Source organism: Mobula birostris, chromosome 26, assembly GCF_030028105.1.
Source record: "Mobula birostris isolate sMobBir1 chromosome 26, sMobBir1.hap1, whole genome shotgun sequence".
Taxonomy (NCBI): domain Eukaryota; kingdom Metazoa; phylum Chordata; class Chondrichthyes; order Myliobatiformes; family Myliobatidae; genus Mobula; species Mobula birostris.
Genome location: NC_092395.1, coordinates 31,263,323 through 31,289,645, shown reverse-complemented (window position 1 = coordinate 31,289,645; position 26,323 = coordinate 31,263,323). Strand labels below are relative to the sequence as shown.

General features: G+C 44.1%; 1 protein-coding gene across 1 annotated transcript in view; it reads left to right on the top strand.

The window, feature by feature from the left end:
* Positions 1–13,229: 13,229 nt before the first annotated feature.
* The window catches only part of cers4a (ceramide synthase 4a), an 86,897-nt gene continuing 73,803 nt past the window's right edge, over positions 13,230–26,323 (top strand). The window contains exon 1 of the mRNA XM_072243859.1: positions 13,230–13,329. The gene's annotated coding sequence lies outside the window, so the exon portion shown is untranslated. The remainder of the gene's footprint in view (positions 13,330–26,323) is intronic.

Genomic DNA, 26,323 nt, shown 5'->3' with positions numbered 1-26,323 from the left:
GAGGAAACAATCCAACACTTGTCTGATGATGGTGGAGTCCATTTGTTGAACTTCCCCTTCATCATTCCCCAACCCCTTTTCCCTCTCTCACCTTATCTCCTCGCCTGCCCATCGCCTCCCTCTGGTGCTCCTCATCCCCTTTCTTTCTTCCATGGCCTTCTGTCCTCTCCCGTCAGATTTCCCCTTCTCCAGCCCTGTATCTCTTTCACCAATCAACTTCCCAGCTCTTTACTTCACCCCTCTCCCTCCCAGTTTCACCTATCACCTTGCGTTTCTCTCTCCCTCCTCCCCCTTTTAAATCTACTCAGCATTTTTTTCTCCACTCCTGCCGAAGGGTCTCGGCCTGAAACGTTGACTGTACTCTTTTCCATAGATGCTGCCTGGCCTGCTGAGTTCCTCCAGCATTTTGTGTGTGTGCGTGTTGCAAAGTTTGTCTGACGTCTCTCTATAACTAATACCCACTGCACCCTCTCCAAAGCCTCTAAATCCTTCCTGTAACATGTGACTGGAACTGTACACAATTACAGAAGGACAACCTAACCAATGTTTTATGGAGCTGTAACACGACTTCCTGACTCTTAATTTCAGAGCCCCAACTGATGAAGATAAGCATGCCGTATGCCTTCTTCACCACTGAATCTACTGGTGTTGCCGCTTTCAGAGAGTTTTGATCTCGGACCCGTGACACCACTATACATTAATGCTGTGGAGGGCCCTACCATTGACTGTACACATTCCCTTTACATTTGACCTCCCAAAGTGCAACACCTCACACTTCACAAGATTAAACTCTAACTGCCATTTCTCTGCCCATGTTTCTAACTGATTTATACCATGCTATATCCTTTACAACGTTCTTTATTGTCCACGCACTACCCATTTTTGTGTCCTTTGCAAACTTACTAACTAAATGGTCTAGAGATTCATCTGTTACTTTTACATACGTGTGTGTGTGTGTGTGTGTGTGTTACAAACAACAGATGACCCGCCACCATTCCTTGCGTAACACACTGGTCATGGACCACCAGCCAGAATAACGCTCTTCCATCAAGCTAATTCTGAATCCGATTTACCAGGTCACCGTGGGTCCCATGCACCTTAATCTTTGGGATCAGGGTGAAAACCAACAAGTAAGGCGTTCCTAGGAGAGAAGTGTCTCCAACTTGAAATTTTGGCTGGGTGTCTCTTCCTGCAATGTAGACTATTTTAGAATCAGGTTTATTATCACTGACATACAGTGTAATGTGAAATGTGTTATTTTACAGCAGCTGTACAGTTTTGTTCAGTCGTTAAGTCGAGACTGACTCTTCGTGACCTCATGCACCAGAGGGTCCGTAGGGTTTTCATGGCCAGATACGGAAGTAGATTGCCAGGGCTTTCCTCCGCACAGTTACTGCTGCCCAGGTTGGAACCCGGCTGGGTTTGAACTCAGAACCATCTGCCTCGAAGTCCAGTACTGATACCATTACACCACCAGCCGGCCAGCAGTACAGTGCGATATTTATAAAAATACAAATAAATTACAGTAAGATATATTTAAATTAAATAAGTACTGCAAAAAGAGAGTGAAAAAGTGAGTTACTAACCAAATAATCTACATTTTCATCCATTTCTTTATGTATATTACCAACAACAGACGAGCCAGCACTGACCTCCAGCCAGAATAACATCCCTTGTCCAGCATCCTGCTTGTTTAGTGATCATTCGTCAGAGGCAGCTCCTTAGGGGGTAGGGAGGCTTGCTCTCATCCAGTGCTGAAGTGTGGAGGATCCCGGTGTGTAAATATTTCAACTGGAGGGCTGTTGCTGGCAATCAGCTACTAAATGAACTTGATAGAGTGAGGTTCAAAGGCTCAAAACTTGATTTTATTATCAGATTTTACAGCTCTGAAGGTCTTTGGTCCAACGGTAAGGAGGTCCAAGGGGATTGGAGACCAGGCTCTGGTGCACCACCTTAGCACAGGAACACTCTCCAAGCTCACACAGATAACTCTGATCACACTCACACACAGACATAGACCACTTACACTCCCTTGTACACCTCCACCCTCACTCCGTCCTCATTCAGTTTTACTTTCCTCTCTTCCTTCCTATAATCAAGCTTTCCATTCCCTTGATTCCCTTCCCTCCACTCACGTTCTTCCCTCTTTTCCCCATTCTCTTCCTCCCATCACAACCTGGCCCCCTCCTGCTCTCACAGAATCTTGCTGCCCTCTAATTATTGATGCTTTCCCTGTCCATGGCTGGTCCCTGAGGACTGATAGTGGTGAAGTGGAACAAGCATATGATCTAACATGTCTTGAGTTCCCTCTCTGCCCCAGGAGGTAATATTGTCTCTGCCACATTGCTACCAATAGAGAGGGGAGCTCCAGGAAGTGGCTGTCCCAGCCCATTGGCTAGCTACTCAAATTATTGGACTCTTCCTGTTCTCCCTTCATTTTGGCTACATAAATGACCCTGTGTTGGTCCCAATGCACTCACTAAGCCCCTCTAATTTCTAGTTTATCCTGCATTTCCACATTTTGATGCTTGGTCCCTGCACCATCTGCCTGATGTCTTTGCTCTTCTGTTCCATTGCTGAAGTACCTGATAAATCTTTCACTCTTTGTTCACCTACTGTTGTCCAAATTCTCTGGCAAAATGAATTAACACCTATCCCACACATAGTAATCTTTGCCTACTAATGCTCAAGAAAATCTTTTTTACTGGCATACCTTTTCCCATGATTTTTACTGGAGATTGCACAGCTCCAACATGAGTTTTGCCACCTCTTGCTCAATATTCATTCTGGGCTTCTCACAGCCCTTCTCGCACATTTTCCCCAACGTTCTCCCGGAACCCAGTTCTTTCTTGAGTTCAACACCTCGCCTGATCGCTCTGCTTCTTCCCTGGCTCCACATCCTTGACTTCCATTACCAACCCGTCTTGCAGCCGGTGTCTCCTCTGCCGACTACACAGGAACACAAGAAGATAGGAGCAGGAGTAGGCTACTGACCTACTCAAGTCCACCCCACAATTAAATACAATTTGTGGTTGATCAGCCATAGACCTTATATCTTGCCAGCTCCCCATAACCCTCAACTAGAGATCTTTACATTTACAGTAACCTGGTAATCAAATTACTGGAGGTGCAGAAGTTCTGGCCAAAAAAAAACAAATTCCTTATTCTGTGGTGAAATGCTTTGACTCAAGTCTGAGATACTACAATACCTTAGTGTAACAGTAGACATAAAGCCCTAGACTGTGTCTCTGTTAATTTGTAGAAGGTTCTCCAACTGCCAGCCTTAGTTATAATAAGGAGGACAACTGGAAGAAATTATGCCAGACTTGCAGGTACACTGCTGTCAACTATTTAATCTGATCTCCTCTGTTCTAGGTTGTCTGTCTGTCTGCTTTGATTTCTGTATGTTATGCAACTGTCACGTTGCTGGAATAAATTGATTCTAAAGTTCTCTTGCCAAATGTTCAACAACCTTCCCCTTCCACAAACTCCCTACACACACAGGCGCCTTGTCCCTAGTGAGAACACAAGCCTCTAATAGGTTCAGGGACACAGTAATGTCCTGTCTGCTCAGCATGGCCCCACCCCAACAGGTAGAAGAGCTAAAGACTCTAATTTTATGTCATGTTGTCATGGTTTCTGTCCATAAACACAGAACTACTTTATCTAATGGGCAGCCGTAGCAATGTAATGGTTAGTGCAGTGCTTTACAGCGCTAGCAATCACCGAACTGGGTTCAATTCCCACTGCTGTCTGTAAGGAGTTTAAATGTTCTCCCTGTAACTGCATAGGCAGAACATGGCATTTTGGTTTCCTCCCACACTCCAAAGATATATGGGTTAGGGTTCATAAGTTGTGAGCTTGTAGCTGGCGCCAGAAGAGTGGTGACACTCGTGGGCAGCCTCCAGCACAATCCTCACAGTGTTAGTCGTTGATGCAAATGATGCATTTCACTGAACTGTATGTTTTGACGTTTTGATATACGTGCGGCAAATAAAGCTAATCTTTAATTCTTATGTATTGCCAGATGCTAAGCAATGATGACTCCTTTCAGGTGGGCAAGCCTGCCGTCTGCTGGCTTGTGTAAGAACTGCTAACAAAATCTGCAATGCCTCCAAAATAACAAAATATCTCAAGGCAAATCACAAGACTGTACTCAGACAAAAATTGACACCTGGATTTAGAAGAAATGTTGAGACAAGCAGGCAAAATTAATGAGTTGAAGAGGACAGGAGACACCAGAGTAGGAGAAAGACTCTCAATAATTTCTCCTTCGCCTCCTCCCACTCCCATCAAACAAAAGGTGTAGCCTTGGGCACTCGCATGGGTCCCAGCTATGTCTGCTTTTTTATCCGCTATGTTCCAAGCTCAAACTGGTGTCACTCTCCAACTTTTTCTACATTACATCGACGACTGCATTGGTACTGCTTCCTGCACCCACGCGAAGCTCGTTGACTTCATCAACTTTGCCTCCAACATCCACCCTGCCCTCAAATTTACCCGGTCTGGTCCATTTCCAACATCTCCCTCCCCTTTCTTAATCTCTCTCAGCTTAATCACTGCTGTCTATTATAAACCCACTAACTCTCACAGCTTCCTGGACTATACCTCTTCCCACCATGTTACTTGTAAAAATGCCATTCTCTTCTCTCAATTCCTCCGTCTTCACCGCATCTGCTCTCATGAACGAAGGAGGTGTCATTCTTCTTCAAAGAAAGGGGCTTTCCTTCCTCCACCGTCAACACTGACCTCAACCGCATCTCTTCCATTCCATGCACATCTACTCTAACCCCATCCTCACACCACCCTACCGGGGATAGGATTCCACTTGTCTTCACCTACCACCACACCAGCCTCCACATCCAGCACATAATTCTCCACAACTTCCACCATCTCCGGCAGGATCCCACCACCTTTCGCTCTCCCCCACTTTCAACTTTCTGCAGGGATCACCCTTTAAGCGATTCCCTTGTCCACTGGCTCCTCCCCACTGATCTCCTTCCTGCCACTTATCCTTGCAAGCAGAACAAGTGCTACGCCTCCTCCCTCACTACCATTCAGTCCTTCCAGGTGAGGCAACACTTTACCTGTGAATCTATTGGAGTCACTTACTGTATTTGGTGCTCCCGGTATGACCGCCTGTATATTGGTGAGACCCGACGTAAATTGGGAGACCATTTCACTGAGCGCCTATGCTCCGTCCACCAGAAGAAGCAGGATCTCCCAGTGGACACCCATTTTAATTCCACTTCCCATTCCCATTCCAACTTGTCTGTCCATGGCCTCCTCCATTGTTGTGATGAGGCCACACATAGGTTGGAGGAACAACAACTTATATTCTGTCTGGGTAGCCTCCAACCTGTTGGCATGAATATTGATTTCTCAAACTTCCGGTAATGCCCCCCACCCCTCCTTCACCATTCCTCATTCCCATTTCCCTCTCTCACCTTATCACTTCCCTCTGGTGCTCCTCTCCCTTTTCTTTCTTCCATGGCCTTCTGTCCTCTCCTGTCAGACTCCCCTTTCTCCAGCCTTGTATCTCTTTCACCAATCAACTTCCCAGTTCTTTATTCCTCCCCTCGACCCCACCTCCCGAATTCACCTTTCACCTTGCGTTTCTTCCTCCCCTCCCCCCACCTTCTTACTCCGACTCCTCATATTTTTTCCCCAGTCCTGACGAAGAGTCTTGGCCCGAAATGTCGATTACACTCTTTTCCATAGCTGCTGCATTGTATGTGTGTGTTTCAAGACAAGCCGCAGCGGCATGCTAACGTAACGGTTAGCGTGACACTTTACCGTGCCGACAACCCAGGGTTTAGTTCCCACTGCTGTCCGTCAGGGAATTGTACGCAATTCCTGTGATCGTGTGGGTTTCCTGCCACATTCCAAAGGCATATGGGCTCATATGTTAACTGGTCACATGGGTGTTATTGAACTGTGCGGACTCGCTGGGCTGGAAGGGTCTGGTACCATGCCGTATCTCGAAATAAAGACAGATGTTTGAATAATGCAGGATAATGTGTCTTAAATTTAAAACCGCAGAGCTTCACGGCCATGTGTAGGTAACTCATTACAGTGTCCTGTGCAGCTACAGTCTGGCTACCAGAAGATCACTCCCTGTCTCTCAGAAGCCCCACAACTGATGTGGCTGACAGATCCGGGTGTCTTGCACTTGAGCACACAGCTTTGGATTACCGTCTACGCCCAGTAGAAGGGGCGGTCATGATTGAATGCTACAAAGTAGGGGGGTGCGGGAGACGGTCAATGGTGCCCACATCAAAAGTGACAAAAATGTGCTGAGGCTGAACTCTGGTGACCTTTCCAAGGAAGCGGTAGACAACTCCACAACAATTGGACGGTGCCCAGATCCCAACCCCGTTGCTTCACCCTCCAGGACAGAGCTGAGCTGATTGACAGACCCTGACCAGAGGCAGTTGGTCCCTACTCCCTATTCCTCTCCTTGGAGACAGCTCCAGGTGAAGAGGGTTGTGAGGAACACGTGACTCTCATCCTGCATGGAAATGACTATCTCTTACTTGCTCTTTCAGGTCTCCTGATTCCCTCACACGTGGCATCTCTCTGCTCCCACAGAACAGTAACAGTAACCTGCACTTTGCAGTTCCTCTCAAAGCTCAAAATGCTCACATGTTGTACCTCTTCATTTCTGAGGACAATGAGCTTCTCTTAGCATCATTGGGTCTTTGACTGGCTTCCATGAGTGTAGCAATTTGCTGAGAGTTGGCACCCATCTGATTCAGGAGGGCATCAGCCTGTTCATATGTTGCTGTTCCCTTAGATAGGAGCTGTAGCAAGATGGTAGGGATTACACACCCAACTGGATTAGGGCACGGACATATGCCTCCCTCTCTGTCTCCACTCCAGTCGGTGTTCTATGAGAGGTAACCTATGGCTTTGGCATAACTCTTGAGGTCCTATAGGAGTTTTTAGAGCAGCGTGATCATCTCTCCACTGACTAGCCTTGTTGTATACAATGCTTTATTCCCTCTTGTCCAGGAGCCTTTGCCATTCATCACTGGCTAAACTACAACCAGAGAAGAGGCAGCACAAATTAGAAAGAATGTGATGTTGGTGAAATCCTAGGGGTTTAGGGAGCAACCCAAGTCCTCAAATTAGATAACACTGTGTGGTTAAGTAGGGAACTAATTCTAAACATTGAGACTATAGATACAGGCTATAGAGGCGGGAGGAGAAGATGGCGGCCCGACGCAGCGCGCGCGGCCATTCTGAATGATATCGATTATGTGTAACTAGGGGGCCATTCACAATCCGGATTTGATGGAGACAGCCGTGAGAGGCACGGAGGAACACCTGGAGTAACTTCTGAAATGTATGCTTTGCTGCCGCTGCTACTGCACAATCGAGAATCTCCGGAGACAAAGGCCCCAAATCCACAGCTTTGCCTATTGCCTGTTGCTGGGTCCAGGGTTGAAGCGCACGGCAGAGATGGTGCTCGGTGCTCGGTGTCGAAGAGCTGGTCGGAGGCTCGGAGTTTTCGGACGGACTCGGAGTCAGACTGTGGTCGGATGCTTCCAGGATGCTGCATCGGCAAGTTGGTGGCGCTGGAGGTTTACCGTCTGCGTGAGATGATGGGACTTCCGAGAGACTTTGAGATTTTTACCGTGCCATGGTCTGTTCTTATCAAATTACGGTATTGTTTTGCACTGTTGTAACTATTTGTTATAGTTATGTGGTTTTTGTTAGTTTTTAAGTCGGTTTGTCATGTGTTTCTGTGATATCATTCTGGAAAAACATTGTATCATTTCTTAATGCATGCATTACTAAATGACAATAAAAGAGGACTGTGTGTCCTCATAATCTCATCTAATCTAAATCTAGAGCTCCAAACAATCTGCTGGAGGAATTCAGGACCTGATGAAAGGTTTTGACTCAAAATGTCGACAGTTCCTTTCCTTCCCCTCACTTGAGTTCCTCTAGCAGATTGTTAACTCTAATCATAACTGTTCATGGAAACACAAGAGATTTTGCAGAAGCTGGAAATTTGGAGGTAAACACGGATAAAGTGTTGGAGGACCTCAGTGATTCAGGCGGCACTGCCTCAAGAAAGCATTACAGGGACTATCATTAAGGACCCCGACCATCCAGAACACGTTCTCTTTTTTGTAACCATTAGTGGGGAGGAGGCACCCAATGAATTGGGACTGAAGACCCAATGATTTAGGGACAAATTCTTCTCCTCTGTCAATGGATTTCTGAACTGTCCATGGACACATGAACACAACTTCGTTATGCTGTTTTTTTGCACTACTTGATCTGTTTTCTAATTTACGGTGGCTTTATGTCCTTGCACTGCACCGCTGCCACAAAACAACACATTCACATTGGAGCACTTTGATGTTGCTGATCTGATTCTGCTTCTGGAGGGAAACGAACAGTTGCTGAGCACAGCTCAAATGCCATCCCCATAAATTCGTTGGTGATACAACGGTGGCCAGCAGAATCTCAGACAGTGAAGAGGAGGCATACAGGGGTGAGAAAGATCAGCTGGCTGATTAGTGTCACAACAACCACCAAGGAATTGATAGTGGATTTCAGGAAGGGGAAGTTGGGGGAACACTCTCCAGTCCTCATCGAGGGGTCAGTCAGTAGTGGAAAGGTTGGACTGCTTCAAGATCCTGGGTGTCAACATCTCTGCCGATTTATCCTGCGCCCAGCATTTAAAAAGAAGGCATGCCAGTGGCTATATTTCATGAGGAGTTTGAGGACATTCAGTATGTCACCAAAGATTCTAGTAAATTTCTACAGAACTACTGTGGAGAGCATTTTAATTGACTGCATCATGGTGTGGTATGGGGTGGCCATTGCACTCAATCAGAAAAAGCTACAGAGGGTTGTGAACCACTGCATAAGGAATTACTGTAAGTTACAATAAGAAACATATAAAAATAAATAAGTAATGCAAAAAGAGAACAAAATAGAGAGGTAGATTTCATGAGTACATGGATGATTCAGAAATATTCGCACTCCTGTACTTCTTCCCTGATGGTAGTAATGAGGAGAGGGCATGTGTCCTGGGTAATGTGGTCCTTAATGATCTCTTTGAGGAAACACTGTTTGAAAATGTCTTCAATGGTGGGGAGGCTAACAACCTGGAATTAAAATGTGTGGTCACTGGGAGATCCTGCTTCCTCTGGCAAACAAAGCGTAGGTGTTCAGCAAAACGATCTCCCAGTCTGCGTTGGGTCTCGCCAATATATAGAAGGCCACATCGGGAGGCCCGACGCAGACTGGGAGATCGTTTTGCTGAAGAGACCTGACGTAGACTGGGAGATCGTTTTGCTGAAATACTGCGTCCGGTGCTCCCGACGTGGCCTTCTATATATTGGCCAGACCCGACACAGACCGGGAGATCGTTCTGCTGAATACCTACGCTCTGTCCATCGGAGAAAGCAGGATCTCCCAGTGGCCACACATTTTAATTCCACATCCCATTCCCATTCTGATATGTCTATCCACGGCCTCCTCTACTGTAAAGATGAAGCCACACTCAAGTTGGAGGAACAATACCTTATATTCCGTCTGGGTAGCCTCCAATCTGATGGCATGAACATTGACTTCTCTAACTTCCACTAATGCCCCACCTCCCCCTCGTACCCCATCCGTTATTTATTTATATACACCATTCTTTCTTTCTCTCTCTCCTTTTTCTCCCTCTGTCCCTCTGACCCCTTGCCCATCCTCTGGGTTTCCCCCCCTCCCCCTTTTCCTTCTCCCTGGGCCTCCTGTCCCATGATCCTCTCATATCCCTTTTGCCAATCACCTGTCCAGCTCTTGGCTCCATCCCTCCCCCTCCTGTCTTCTCCTATCATTTTGGATCTCCCCCTCCCCCTCCCCCTTTCAAATCTCTTACTAGCTCTTCCTTCAGTTAGTTCTGACGAAGGGTCTCGGTCCGAAACGTCGACCGTACCTCTTCCTAGAGATGCTGCCTGGCCTGCTGCGTTCACCAGCAACTTTGATGTGTGTTGCTTGAATTTCCAGCATCTGCAGAACTCCTCGTGTTTACTGATTTTAATTCTGATGGTTTGGGTCAACACCCTTCATCATTATTGGTCATAACTGTTCATGATGGGCAGAAGAAAATAGAAGCAGAGGGCCATCTTGCATCTCAAGCCTGCCCTACCATTGGATATAATCATGGCTAATCTGCCCCAGGCCTCAATTTCTTCTCTGCAGAGGCCCCCAGATTTCTCAATGCCCCAAAACCTCAAAAGATTATCTACTTCCTTTTTAAATGCTCTCAGCAGTCTAACCTCTAAAACAACCCTTTGTGCTAGGAAATTCCAGAGATTCATAATGTCTGTGAGGAAATCCCTACATGCTTCAGTTTGAGATGATTGTCCCCTTATTCAATAGTGGAAGGATCTCAACATCTAATCCCTTAAATTCTTCTCATGATTCCAGCCGGGTACAGGTGTCAATTATACCCAATGTTTTGATGACAAACCCTGCCATCTTCTTCAGGGACGATGGCTCATGATGGAATCACCCCTGAGGAAGATGGCAGAGTTTGTCATCGAAATGTCAATTATAATCGATACCTGTACCCGGCTGGAAGCTCAAGAAAAGTTTATTCATCAAAAATGCTGGGAAAGCACTAGATCTTTTTTCATCTACCCTCTTATTCCCTTTTAATTTTTTAAAAATCTTTGGATATCTTTTACATGATTCAATAAGCAGAGGCCTCACTCTTCAAAGAAAACAGGCCATTTTTAGCTGCTCATAATAGGAGAATGTCTCATCCAAGTGATTAGCTGTGTGAATCGCTTCTGGACTGACTTCAATGCCAATATATCCTTTCTGAAGTAAGGGATTAAAACTGCATGCAGTATTCCTCTTGTAGCCTTGGCAACAACCCCTACAATTCTAACAATACTTCTCTATTTTTAAACTCTAACCCCATAGCAAAAAAAGGTCAATGTTATTTGCCTTCTTGATTACTTGCTACACCTGCCTGTTAACTTTTTGTTTTTGACGAGCAAGAACTTCCGGATCCTCTGAACTCCACTCATCACCCAATTTAAATAACAGTCAGTTTTGTTTCCTCCTGCTGATGTGCATGACCTCACACTTCCTTATGTTTGACAAGCTTTTGCCTTTTCTTTCAATTTGCCTATATTTTGCTGCAGAGTCAAGTACGTCCTCTTGCCCATTTTATCTGCTATTAGCAAATTCAACTACCTTGCATTTTGCTTTCCTCCATGTCATTAATATAAATAATATATTAAGAGCCAACATAATGACACACCTTATATCCTTGCAGTCTAAAAAAGACAATTTATTTTAACTCTGCGTTCTATGTGATAATCAGTCCTGAATCCTTGTAACTTCCCCCAATACTGTGAGCTCTTGACCTGTGCACATTTTTTACGTGGCACATTATCAAATGCCTTCTGGAAATCCACATCACTGCAGTTATATAGGTCCCCTACCCTTAACTACCTATTTTATCTTTGAAAAATCCCAGCAAATTTGTCAACATGATCCTGTTGCAGTTCATCAGGTTCTGGCAAGCTTGTCTGTCTTTAATCCCCATTACTGCTGTTTTTCCAATACAGGGGCTCCCCAGGTTATGGAAATCTGACTTTACACACATTGTCCCATACATTTATAAAACAATTTTCAAGCTGCTAATAATAACAACAAAATGTTTCACAGTATTCATTCATGACTCTATGTAATACAGATTCTATTAATTTAATTATGAATGGTGGTAGGGTGATTATTCAATGAAATGAAGGGATTATATAAAGTTTATGTGATATGATATGGGTAGTTATTGTGTGGGCACATGGCCAAGTGGTTAAGGCACTGGACTAGTGGCCTGAAGGTCGTGAGTTCAAACCCCAGTCAAGGCAACGCGTTGTGTCCTTGAGCAAGGCACTTAATCACACATTGCTCTGTGACCACGCTGGTGCCAAGCCGTATGGGTCCTCATGCCCTTCCCTTGGACAACATTGGTGTCGTGGAGAGGGGAGACTTGCAGCATGGGCAACTGCTGGTCTTCCATACAACCTTGCCCAGGCCTGCGCCCTGGAGAGTGAAGACTTTCCAGGTGCAGATCCATGGTCTCGCAAGACTAACGGATGCCTTTAGTTATAGCAAAAGTTATAGAAACACCAGCTTACAGACAGTCCTCTGGTTTACGTAAGGAACCCTCACACTACCAGGGACTGCCTGTACTTTGCTCCTCATGATCACGGCTATTTAAATGTTCTTTTCTATTTGAGGCTTGCCTGTCTGATATGTTTGCTTCATTTGCGTTATCCTTTACAGTGAAAGTTAGCGCAATGTATTGTTTTAAATTTGAAAGGAGGGGCTTTTCCACCTACCTTCCCGCTTCCCTGACTTCACCTATCACCTGCCAGCTCGTACTCCTTCCCCTCCTGGCACCTCCTTATTCTGACTTCTTCCCACCCCTCACCCCGCTTCCTTTCTAGTCCTGAGGAAGGGTCTCAGCTCAAAATGTTGACTGTTTGTTCCTCTCCATAGATGACGCCTAATCTGATGAGTTCCCCCAGCACTTTGTGCGTTATTTTAAATTATCTGCCGTCTTCCTGTTTGCCATTGTTAATTACCCAGTTGCATTCACCATGAGTTCCAGACTTACTTGTTTATACCGTACATCCATCGAAACTGAGTGATATCAACCTGGCTCAGTTGTAGAATTGGTGGAACTTGCACATTTAGCAAGCTTGACTTGTCTTATACTGAGTGGTCTGGGAAAGTAGAGCTATGCTGCATTTGGTGCTCTCTGGCTACGCCAAGCAGGCGGACAGGGCAAAATCCACGCGGAAGATTCGTTGGAGATGGACAAAAAAGACGGAAAGGATCTGGGTGTGTTTACGTGTTCATTGCCTTGGAGATTTGAAGGTAACTGAAAGTGGCTACAGGTGTACTCAGAGCGTTACAGAAATAAACTACCTGTATCCGTCTGAAATGGTGTTTGTGCTACCCAGCTACGATTCAGAACGCTCCTGCCCACAGTCAGTGCGATGTATCTGACAGCTCCGGAGTGCAGCCGCGTTCCGCTTTGTACAATCGGCAGTCTCCACCTCCTCTTGGAGGGTTCCGTGAATTTGAACCTTTGGGAGGCGTGGGCTTTGTACTAGGTGGCAGCTTTAGTTCGGATCAGTCTCAGATGAAACAAGAGAACTCCCCCCCCCCCAAAATAAAAACACATAAGACGGCGCTCCATTCAGCGAACTTTTTTTACTTGCTCAACTTTCATCCAGTTTGATGTCAGTTTGTCAGCTGCGTAAATCAGTTTCAGCGTCGACTCTCCAGCAACAGGTCGGTGAGCGGATCTATTAGCGCGACGTTTGCAATTGAGAATGTAGTCTGAGAGGTCGGGGGAGGTGGAGGTGGAGGTGGAGGGAGAAATGGGGGTAGAAGGAAGGAGACCGGGATATAATTCCGGAATATAAAATCAATGGAATCACATCAGGAGGGCTAGAAATGAGAGGAGTTCGGGGGGGAGGGCAGAACAAGGCAAATGTTTCGGCATTAATTTGCATTGTATTTCTGGGAGTTAATGGGGATCCTTTGTATTTACTTTCTACTGAGATGAAATTAACCCTTCCCCCCATCTTACTGGCTGGTATTTTGGGGATTAATTTTTAGCTACTATACAAAAGAACTACTATTTTAAGATTTGGAGATATTTTGTCCTCAGGAACTCAGGTTTTCTGCTTAATAAATTAATGGGGTTCTGCATCTGTCGAGAATAATATCCACTAGACAAATACCTGTATTCCTATTTGCCAGTCCGGCTTCCTAGTTTAAGAAACCTTGATTACCCTAATACTAGAGCTTCACATTTTGCGTTAAGGGTTTTATCTTGCTGTGAATGGGGACCTATCCTTTGATGCAGTAGAAAATGACCTGACTTGAGAAGTTTCAGAGGTTTTATTTTGGTCAGTTGAAGGGTCAAAGGGGTCTTTGATCTAGGGTTGATTGAGCTGCTGATAACCAAAACGAGTTGAATTATTGTTCCTCAGTGATTTTAGACCATAAGACACAGGAGCAGAATTAGGCCATTCGGCCCTTTGGATCTACTCTGTCATTTCATCATGCCTGATCCATTTCCTCCTCCACCAAATATTCCTGCCATCTCCCTGTAACCTTTCACACCCTGACTAGTCAAGAACCTATCAATGCCTGCCTTAAATACACCCAATAACCTGGCCTCCACAGCCACCTGTGGCAACAGATTCCACAAATTCACTACCCTCTGGCTAAACAAGATTCATCCTAATCTCCGTTCTAAATGGACGTTCCCCAATTGCAGGGTTTCCACCTGGGGTCTGTGGACTCCTTGGTTAATGGTAGGGATCAATGGCATAAAAAACGTTGGGAAACCTTGCTCTAATCTGAGGCTCTGCCCTCTGGTCCTAGACATCTCCTACCATATCTTGATAAATTCTGTAGGAGTTGGGATATTCAGAAATACATAAACTTGGGTACTTAAATAAAAATTATTCAGGTATTTTGTCGCAGATACTCAACTCTATCAAGCTAAGCATTGACAAGCCCAATAATACTTGTAACCCTCAGGTTGGGCCAGCGGTGTTAACCTGGGGGGAGACAGCCTCCGGCCGGGCCAAACTTAAGAAATCTTGTTTGGCTGGATGCTGTGTGCTGTGTCTCCTGTTACAAATCAGTACTACGAAATAACGAACAGTACACAATATGCAATTAAACGACTGACCTTTATAATTCTTAATTTGACTAGGGGGTTAGTAAACAAAAAAAAAGAAAAAGGGCCTATTTTAATGAAACAGTCCAATGCGCATGTTGGAGTTCTCAGTTTTCCCATCTGTTCATTCTCCATTGATTTCCCCCGGATGTCATTGACTCCCGACCCCATTCCATGTCTGCTCAGTCCTGCAGTCTACAGCTTCTCCATTCTGGCATCTTCTCTCTCCATCTTCTCCCAAACCAAAATCCCTTCTCTCAGGCACATAAGAAAGAAAAACACCTCCCCTCATTGGCCAGCGCACATTCCAAAGCCCCGTTACCTCTAGTCATAACCCACTGCAGCTACAGGGAAACCATTACATTAGCAGTGTACCCTTTCCCAGGGTGTTACATACTTGTGAACTGTATTATTGCTAATTTAAATCTCCAATTCTGTAAATCCTTGGATAATACAAGTGCGTAAACTTTAGCCTGAGCTGTGTGGAACTGGGTAAAAGGAAAGGAGTAGCAAGTTTTAATTGTACACGTTTTGGTAGACTGTACAATGCTCTCATGAGGTATGTGTGACCAAATCTTCGGGTCTATTAACTCCTGACTAGCTTAACTGCATGTGATAGAGGGCTTTTGTCTCTGAGTTGTCCAAAGCAGAATTGGAGTCAAACTTAATGCAGATAAACTGTTAAATCAGTGCCTTACCTTTAGTCCATTCATTAATATGAATGCTAAAAATGGCACAGTACTTGTTTAAGAAAACTAGCAAGCTCTCCTCCAGCACTATCAAGAAAAGTTACCCATCTCCTTGTTTCTATGTGTATATATTTAAAAAGAAAGTTGCTTCACTTACATTTCATCAAGAGGTCTTCTTTGACATCAATTTGGAACTTGTGAACAATATGATATCATTAATATCTATGCTCTTCTCTGGGCTCTAGTTACTGGCTGAAACCTGAATAATTTCTTTGGGGAAATTTAACTTGAACTTGAGAAGCCAGGTGAATTAGGAAAACAACTTTCAGTCAAGGAAGTGGCTTGTCAATAATGTCTCGGATGAATGATTGCTAATGAACAGTTCAATAATTTATGTTCTGCTCTTGCACTCCAGCATGTAAAATATTAATGGCGCTTTTGTTTAATGTTGAAGACGTTCTGCGTTTAGGGGAACAGACATGGCAGGATCATCTGGCTGGATACTGATGGTGTTGTGGCAAAGAATACACTTCCTTGCAGAATAAATCAGTGAAGGATGCATGTTCTGGTGATAGGGGTATTTAACCTACAGAAGAAATTCAGATTTTGTTGTCCACGTGGAAGTAAATCATCCAATATGCTTTCTTTCCTAAATCTCCCATTTTTGCACGGGTTCTAATGAAATCAAACCAGTGAACATGCATGGAATCTATCTCCACTGTTACATTATTGACCAACATCAAAATAACACGTACGCATCTCCTGTGTTCCATGCTCCAGTGAGATGGAATACACCAATGTGGGAACTGTCATGTATTGGTAGTTTTTTAGTAATTGCAAGACTGAAGGAGTGCTCCAGTGTTTACAATCTTCTGAACAGATATCGGCGGCCTCCAGGTACAGCAAATAGATGGATTAGAATTAGAATTAGAATTTCTCCATTTATGCTAGCTTTTTCCTGCAAGGTGTTCTGCTATCTCATACGTTGCTGACCTCTGTATAATAATTGGTCATAATTACCTAGGAGCCTTGAAGCAGTAAAACATGGACTTTGATAAACTCTATGCACTTGGCAGAGGAGTCAATGAGAAATGAAAATGGAATTTCTAAAATGTGTTTTGGACTCTTTCCTTGGGGATTTTAAATGCTCAAGAGAGATTGCTGAATCTAGTTATGATTAATGCAAATGCAGGGGGATGTATTATGTACAACTGCATATTTGGCTGTAGTACCTAGATTTCCCAATTTAGCAGCAGCAAAAGCTTGGATTTGCCACTGACCTTGAAAGTGGCCCTAAAAGTTTTAAATAAACTATATGGGGTGGATTTGCCCTCTTCAATAGAATTTGGGATTGAATGTCCCTTTATAAATATAGTATCCAAAAATGCAGAACTTCAGGGTGGCAGAGTAATTAGATTAAGGAAAGAAGTCTCAGTCAGAAAACCAATAAATAAAAATTACTGACTTTAACAATAACATTTTTGGAGCTTAGAAAAATAGAGGACTATGGGTAAGCCTAGGTAGTTCTAAGGTAAGGACATGTTCGGCACAGCTTTGTGGGCCGAAGGGCCTGTATTGTGCTGTAGGTTTTCTATGTTTCTATGTTAATGAATTAATAATCTATACATTGTTTTGGGGGCCTGGGGACAATAATTGTGGCCTTAAGCAACACAAAGCAACTAGAGTAAATCAGGCCCAATCTATGGAGAGGGAAAACAGTTGATGTTTCACACCCTTTATTAGGACTGGAGAGGAAGGGGGCAGAAGCCAAATTAAGTGGGTGGGGGAAGAGGGGGAGGATGCTGAAAACCTGTTCTGACCAACTGGCTGGAGTGTTCAAGGACTTCCTCAACCTCTCACCACTGTAGTTGCTTTAAAAGGAAGAGCAGGGTGTGCTGCCTCCGTGACATTTTCCCTGTAGCACTCAGATCTACTGTAATAAAGTGCTTTGACAGGTTGATCGTGGCTAGAATTAACCTGCTTGAGGAAGGACCTGGACCCGCTACAATTTTCCTTCAGTCACTCACTGCTGTAGTCTGAGTTTCCCACCTGCTTCAAAAGAGCGTCAATCATACTAGTGTCCAAGAGCAGGGTGAGAGGCCTCAATTACTATTTCCCAGTTGCAATCACATCTATTGTGATGAAGTGCTCTGGTCATGGCCAGGATTAACTCCTGCCTAAACAAGGCCCTGAACCTACTGCAATTTGCCTACCAGCACAAACAGGTCTACAGCAGATGCAATTCACTGGGTCTCCATTCAGCCTTGGACTACCTGGAGAACAGCAGTATTTGTGTCAGGCTGCTGCTTATTGATTACAGCTCAGCATTCAACAGCCTGAACCCCTCAGTACTACTCTACAAGCTTCAAAACCTGGGCCTCTCTACCTCTCTCTGCAACTGGATCCTTGATTTCCTCATCAGGAGACCACAGTCAGTTTGAATTGGTGATACCATCTCCTACTCACTGACAATCAGTACAGGTGCACCTCAAGGACGTGTGCTCAGTCCACTTGCTCTGCAGTCATGACTGTATGGATAGGCACAGCTCCAATGCCATATGTACATTGCCGATGACACCTTTGCTGTTGGCAGAATCTCAGATGGTGACACGGAGTCATACAGGAGTGAGATGGATCAGCAGTTTGACAGGTGCTGCAGAAACAAACTTGCACTCAACATCAGTAAGAATTCACTGAGGACTTCAGGAAGGGGAAGTCATGAGAACACACCAATGCTCATCGAGGGGTCGGGGTGAAAGAAGTGAGTAGCTTCAATTTCCTGGGTGTCAACATCTCAGGGTCCATGATGCAATCCTAAAGAAGGCATGTGAGGGGCTCTACTTCATTAGGAGTTTGAGGAGATTTGGTATGTCACCAAAGACTCTGGCAAATTTCTATAGATGTACTGTGGAGAACATTCTGACTGGTTGCATCACTGTCTGGTATGGAGGCTGCCAAGCACAAGATTGAAAGGAACTGCAGAGGGTTGTCGATTCAGCCAGCTCCATCTCGGACACAACCCTCCCCACCATCAAAGGTGTTTGCAAAAGGTATCGCCTCAAGCAGGCATTAAGGACCCTCAGCATCCGAGATATGTCTTCTTACTGGGGAGGAGGTACAGGAGACTGAAGACCTATACTCAGCTTCTAACCCTGTTCCATCAGATTTCTGAACGTTCTATAAACCAATGAACACCATCTTGCTATTCCTCTTTTTCACTCTCTTTTTCCCTAAATTGTAGTAATTTACAGGAATATCAAGTGGATAGTCAGAGGCTTTTTCCCAGGGCTGAAATGGTTACCACAAGAGGGCACAGGTTTAAGGTGCTGGTGAGTAGGTACAGAGGAGATGTCAGGGGTAAGTTTTTTACACAGAGAGTGGTGTGTGCGTGGAATGGGCTGCCGGCAGCAGTGGTGGAGACAGATACGATAGGGTCTTTTAAGAGACTTTTGGATAGGTACATGGAGCTTAGAAAAATAGAGGGCTATGGGTAAGCCTAGTAATTTCTAAGGTAGCGACATGTTCCGCACAACTCTGTGGGCCGAAGGGTCTGTATTGTGCTGTAGGTTTTCTATGTTTCTAATTTTTTGTGTCTTACACAGTCCTGCTGCCACTAAACAACAAATTTCATGACAACCTGTTTATAATTCTGACTATGCACTTATAAGGGTGGGGCGGGGTGGGGGTTGTTGACTGGACAATGTTGACATTTAAGATTAGGTAGTGGAAGGCAAAGGGAATAAAGGTTTTGTGTGTGGGATAGTTGTATGGATTTGAGCCCATGCAAGTGGAGGATCAACACTGAGAGATATGCTGTAACTTTATAATTCTACGGTGTTTAAATATCATTATGCAGGTAATGAATATAGGATTTGGGGAGAGGGTGGCATTTAAACAAACAAGCTGACAATTTTGTCCCAATCTGAATGCTGATCTTTTCTCATACAGGAAATAATTGGGGCATTACACCTGTTAGCTGGACAAATTACCTATTTTGATATTTAAAATATCTGGAAATATGCAAATTATATGACAACCATTATACTTTTTTTTTGAGATGGAGGCATTGAGTGGTTCACCAACAAGGTTTTGTCAGAAACAATTGCTTTAATAGTTTTGGATCTGAAAACACCTTCATTCTTGAGCTGTTTCCCTTGTTCCTCCGAAATCTCCAGTGCATCCAACATTCACACTGCTCCTTGATCTGATTTGTGTGATGTGTACTATATTTAGCCTTCATGCAAATTCACCACTCTGAACCCATTTGATTGTCAGGTAATCTAATACAAACCTGACAACATATGGAGAAAAAGAAACTGCAGTCCTCAGATTAAAACACCAGACTTTCAAGGTGGGATTTGAACTGCTCCACAGTGAGTAGAGGATGTGTATTTTGGCCACAGTACAGTGGTGGTGGAAGAAATAAGGAATATATGAGGGGATGTCCTAGGATATCCAAGCAAGTCAGCTGTTTTACCCTGGATAATGTTGAGCCTCTTATGTTGGAGCTGTTTATCAGGCTAGTGAAGAGAATTGCATTGTACTGCTTTCTCTCAATGTTTTCATTATCACCACCATCAACACCACTCTACCCATGAAAGAAGTCAGCTTCACAAAAATCTGCAGATGCTGGAAATCCAAGTAACACACACAATGCTGGAGGAACTCAGCAGGCCAGGCAGCATTTATGGAAAAGAGTACAGTCGACGTTTCAGGCCGAGAGCAAAAAAGAGGGGAAAAAAAGGGTGTCAGCTTCTAGCAATTCAGAGCAGCAGTTTTGGAAATTAACAGCCATGTGTGATTATCAATTTCTTCACGTATGTTTTTGTTTTCCCAATGGTTATTGTTAATGGTATCCTATTAGGTTTCTTTTTATGCCCATATTTATTACAGGGCATGATCAGTTCATACTCAATGCTTGATTCGTGAATTAGCAGCACTTTGCATCTCTGATACTCTTTTAATAGTCAATTTACATCTGTAACATATTATCTAGGTGTCTGATTTAATTGCAGCCTCAAGTGATATGTGCAATTTTTGGGAACAAAGCAATTTGTGAAGCGGCTCTGATGTGGGCTGCTGAGGCTTTTGTTCAAGTGGCTTCCATGAGAAACGATGGAGGCCAATGGGGGTTTCTTGGGAACTTCTCTGTCTTTCTTTATTGCAGCAGTGAGAATGGATCCCAGGGCAGTGGTGAGCTCCTCTTGAATGACGTGGAAAGTCAGGGAGACCTATGTAGTCAAAGTTGAGGGGCAGCAACTGTTCCTGAACCTCCTATATCTTCTTCCTGATGGTAGCAGTGAGAAGAGAGCATAACCTGGGTGGTAGGGGTCCCTAATGATGGATGCTGCTTTCCTACTACAGTGTTTCATGTGGATGTGCTCAATGGTTGGGAGGGCTTTACCCATGATGGACTGGGCTGTATCTACTACTTTTGTTAGGACATTGGTGTTCCCATACCACGCTGTGAGGCAGCCAGTCAATATACTCTCCACCACACATCTATAAAAGTTTTTTAAAGTTTTAGATGTCATTCCAAATCCTCACAAACTTCTAAGGAAGTAGAGGCGTTCTCATGCTTTCTTCATAGTTGCACTTAATTGTACTTGCCTGCTGGGCCCAGGTAGGCCCCCTGAAATGATAACACTGAGGAATTTAAAGTTGCTGATCCTCTCCACCTCTGATCCCCTGAAAAGTTTCAGGTATAAGGGTGATGAACTTAGATCATGGATCAATATGTGGAACTGTGGCATCGTGGGTGTTACAGTGATTTGGCTGTCAAAAGGGCAGGTATGGCCGCTGGATGGTTCTGGGGTTTAGATGCTTCAAAGGGGTCAGGAAAGGAGGTAAATAGTGGGAAGGGGGTAGTATTGCTGATCAAGGATAGTAACACAACTTCAGAAGGGAGGTTGTCATGGAAGGTTTGTTCACTGAGTTGGTGTGGATGGCAGTCAGAAACAGGAAGGCATCGATCACTCTGCAGGCCTCCCAAGAGCAATGTGGACACTCAGGAGCAGATCAATAAGCAGATTTTGAAAAGGTGAGAAAAAATGGCAGGGTTGTTGTCATGGGTGGTTTCAACTTCTTTGGGTTGTTTGGCACCTCTTGGGAGCAAGAGGTTTAGATGGGGTAGAATTTGTTAGGCGTGTCTAGGAAGGATTCCTGATACAATGTTATTAGGCCAAATAGAAGAGAGGCCAAACTGGATCTGATACTAGGCAATAACCTGGGTTAAATGACCTATTGTTTGGTAGGTGAGCATTTCAGAGACAGTGACCACAACTCCCTGACCTTTAGCATAGACCTGGACAAGGGTAGGAGCACATGGTGCAGGGAATGTATTTAATTGGGGGTGGACTCACCATCATCATCATCAGGTGCCATGCCCAGTTTGAGCTTTGACTGCCATGGCCCACACACTCCTGTTTCGGGTCAAGTGGATCGATTCATTGGTATTCATTTCCAATTCTCTGGCTGCTGTCTCCATCATCATTTGTCTTTGTCTTCCTCTTGCTTTCTTCCCTTCAATCTTTCCCATAATTACCATGCATTCTAACTCCTCTTTCCTAATCATATGTCCAGTGAAGATACGTTGCCTTTTCATGATCTCATATATTATTTCTCTTTTTGTGTTTGCTCTGTTCATGACATCCTCGTTAGATATTCGTTTTGTCCATGATATTCTTTGCATCCTCCTCAAAAACCACATCTCTGTTACAACAATTTTTTCCTCATGTTACTAGATATTGTCCAACATTCTGAGCCATATAACATAACTGGATAAACATAACATTTCAGTACTCTGAGGCGGGTTGTCATGCCTAGTTTAGTATTGGTCAGTATACTCTTCATTCTCGTAAAGGTGCCTTTTGCCATCCCTATTCTTCTTTCCATGTCCATGTCGCACCTGCCATCTGATGTCACCCAGCTTCCTAAGTAGCAAAAGTTCTGTAATTGTTTTATGTCTTCCCCATTTATTCTCAGCCTGCAGATAGGATTCTCCTTCTTTTTGGATATCACTATACATTCTGTCTTTTTGCGATTGATAGGTAGACCCATTTTTGCTCTTTCTTCAACAATTATATCAATTAAGTTTTGTAGTTCTTCCTCCGTACTTGCAATTAACACAGTGTCATCTGCATAACTGAAATTATTGATGTTTTCACCACCAACTTTGATTCCCAAGATGTCTCTTATTTTTTGTAATATTGTTTCACCGTATACATTAAATCAGGGGAGAAAACACACCCTTGTCTAACGCCTCTCTTGATTTTCATAAACAGACTCACTTCTCCAACTATTCTTACAGCGGCAGTTTGTTCCCAGTACAGATTTCTGATTAGGCAGAGGTCTTTCAAATCTAGATCTAGAGTTTTCTGTAATATTTCAAATAACTTATTGTACTTCACTTTATCAAATGCTTTTGTGTAGTCAATAAAACAAACAAACAAATCTTTTTGCACTTGAATAGCTCATTCTGATAGTATCCTTAACATCAATGTTATGTTTCTTGTACCTTTGTCTTTCACAAAACCACATTGTTCTTTGCCTATTTCAGATTGTCTATCCATGGCCTCCTCTACTGTAAAGATGAAGTCACACTCAGGTTGGAGGAACAACAACTTATATTCCGTCTGGGTAGCCTCCAACCTGATGGCATGAACATTGACTTCTCAAACTTCCGCTAATGCCCCACCTCCCCCTCGTACCCCATCCGTTATTTATTTATATACACACATTCTCTCTCTCTCCCTCCTTTTTCTCCCTCTGTCCCTCTGACCCCTTGCCCCTCCTCTGGGTTCCCCCCCTCCTTTTCCTTCTCCCTGGGCCTCCTGTCCCATAATCCTCTCGTATCCCTTTTGCCAATCACCTGTCCAGCTCTTGGCTCCATCCCTCCCCCTCTTGTCTTCTCCTATCATTTCGGATCTCCCCCTCCCCCTCCCACTTTCAAATCTCTTACTAGCTCTTCTTTCAGTTAGTCCTAAAGAAGGGTCTCGGCCCGAAACGTCAACTGTACCTCTTCCTAGAGATGCTGCCTGGCCTGCTGCGTTCACTAGCAACTTTGATGTGTGTTGCTTGAATTTCCAGCATCTGCAGAACTCCTCGTGTTTGTGGAGGTATTCAATGATGGATTAGGGATGTGTACAAGGAAAGTTTAAGCAAGCTGGAGCTTTTCCCTTTAGAGCAGAGGAGGATGAGAGGTTACTTGATAGAGATGTGTACAGTGGTAACAGGCATACATGGAGTAGACAGCCAGCATCTTTTTTCCAGGGCAGCTCTGGCTAATATTGGAGGACATATTTTTAAAGTGATTGAAAGAAAGTATGGGAGGGTGTTGTCAGAGGTAGGTTTTTCCTAACGGGGTGGTAAGTACTTGGAGTGTATTGCTGGGGCGGTGGTAGACACAGAAGAGTTAGGAACATTTAAGAGACTCTTGGATAGGAACATGGATGGAAGAAAAGGAGGGCTATGTGTGAGGAAAGGGTTAGATTGATCCAGAAGTAGCTTGAAAGGTCAGTACATCATCGTGGACCAAAAGGCCTTGCTGTTCTATGTTGTATCTTCTAAAATTTCAGATGCATAGATCCAAATCTAGAAAGAAAAAAGCAGGAATGCTTAAGATGCAAATACTTTAGCTTTCTTTACAGTGGTAGGTGAGGATAAGGCAATCTTTCTGTTTTACAGCCCCTCCTACCTCCCATTGAAGTTGGATTCTAAAGCAGTATTTGGATGAAGTGTGAAGACTTAGGTAGGAAGAAGTTAAGAGTCAACTGAGGGGTTGACTTTATAACTGGAATAACCAGGTCGCTGTAAGGATCGCTGATATCAACAAAGTAGGAGACAACATGTAACAGGAAGATTAGGAAAACAGGTACACCTGAAAACAAGTATCACTGAATGAGCAACATTCAGTCATTTACTGTATTTAGAATTCATTTCTCTTTTATTTGGTTGCCTTTACAACACTGGCCTTTGAATATCACTGCCAGAAACTATTACACAGAGAGCTGGAAAAGAACCAAAAATCTTTTGATAAGAGTAATTAGCCTATTTGAGGTCAATAATATTTAAGATTGGTATTGATAATATTGTTAATATGTTTCAACTGATAAGATTAAAATGCTCTGTATAGGCTGGATTTGATTTTCTGTTGCAATGGAAGGACAAGGGTCTTTTAGCATTTGTAGAATTTGTGTTACTGGCACATTCAGCAGTTATTGCCCTTCCTAATTGCACCAGAACAAGTGGTGGTGAGCAGCCACTCTAAACAGCTTTGAGTGCCTATGAGAAAAGCAACCCCATAACGCCCTAAGGTAGAATTCCATTGCAAAGGTGGCAAGTCTAAATCATAGTGAGAGACTTGAAGGTGGTGGTGTTCGTCTGCACCTACTTCTTGTAATCTCAGGCATATTGGGAGCTTTTGCTGACTATTGTTTGTTTCTTTGCTTCAGCGTGCCTATTCTCCCTTATACACTGAAGACATGGTGCATGGGATTAGGATGGAGTAATGCATACGAATCAAGCAGTCATGTCTCTTGGATGATGAGCAACACACACAAAATGCTGGAGGAACTCAACAAGACAGACAGCATCTATGAGGGGAATAAACCATCAATGTTACGGACTGAGATCCTTCAGATCTGGATAGAAAGGGGGCAGAAGCCAGAACAAGAAGTTGGGGGAGGGGAAGAAGTACAAACAGGCAGGTACTAGGTGAGGGGGTAGTTGGGTGGGTGGGGATGAAGTAGGAAACTGGGTGGGAATAGGTGGAAGAGGTAAAGGGCTGAAGAAGAAAGAATCTAAAAGGAGAGGACAGTAGCTGCTGGTACCTATGGGGCAGAATCCCAACAAGAGGATTGGTCATTATCTTTCAGAATCACTTGATTCTGGCATGGTCCCAGTGGACTGGAAAATTGCAAATATCACTCCTCTCTTTAAGAAGAACATAGAACATAGAATAGTACAGCACAGTACAGGCCCTTCGGCCCACAATGTTGTGCCGACCCTTAAACCCTACCTCCTATATAACCCCCCCCGACCTTAAATTCCTCCATATAGCTGTCTAGCAGTCTCTTAAAATTCACTAGTGTATCTGCCTCCACCACTGACTCAGGCAGTGCATTCCATGCACCAACCACTCTCTGAGTAAAAAAAACCTTCCTCTAATATCCCCCTTGAACTTCCCACCCCTTACCTTAAAGCCATGTCCTCTTGTACTGAGCAGTGGTTCCCTGGGGAAGAGGCGCTGGCTGTCCACTCTATCTATTCCTCTTGATATCTTGTATACCTCTATCATTTCTCCTCTCATCCCCCTCCTCTCCAAAGAGTAAAGCCCTAGCTTCCTTAATCTCTGATCATAATGCATACTCTCTAAACCAGGCAGCATCCTGGTAAATCTCCTATGTACCCTTTCCAGTGCTTCCACATCCTTCCTATAGTGAGACGACCAGAACTGGACACAGTACTCCAAGTGTGGCCTAACCAGAGTTTTATAGAGCTGCATCATTACCCTGCGACTCTTAAACTCTATCCCTTGAATTATGAAAGCTAACACCCCATAAGCTTTCTTAACTACCCTATCTACTTGTGAGGCAACTTTCAGGGATCTATGGACATGTACCCCCAGATCCCTCTGCTCCTCCACACTACCAAGTATCCTGCCATTTACTTTGTACTCTGCCATGGAGTTCGTCCATCCAAAGTGTACCACCTCACACTTCTCCGGGTTGAACTCCATCTGCCACTTCTCAGCCCACTTCTACATCCTATCAATATCTCTCTGCAATCTTCGACAATCCTCTACACTATCCACCATACCACCAACCTTTGTGTCGTCTGCAAACTTGCCAACCCACCCTTCTACCCCCACATCCAGGTCGTTAATAAAAATCATGAAAAG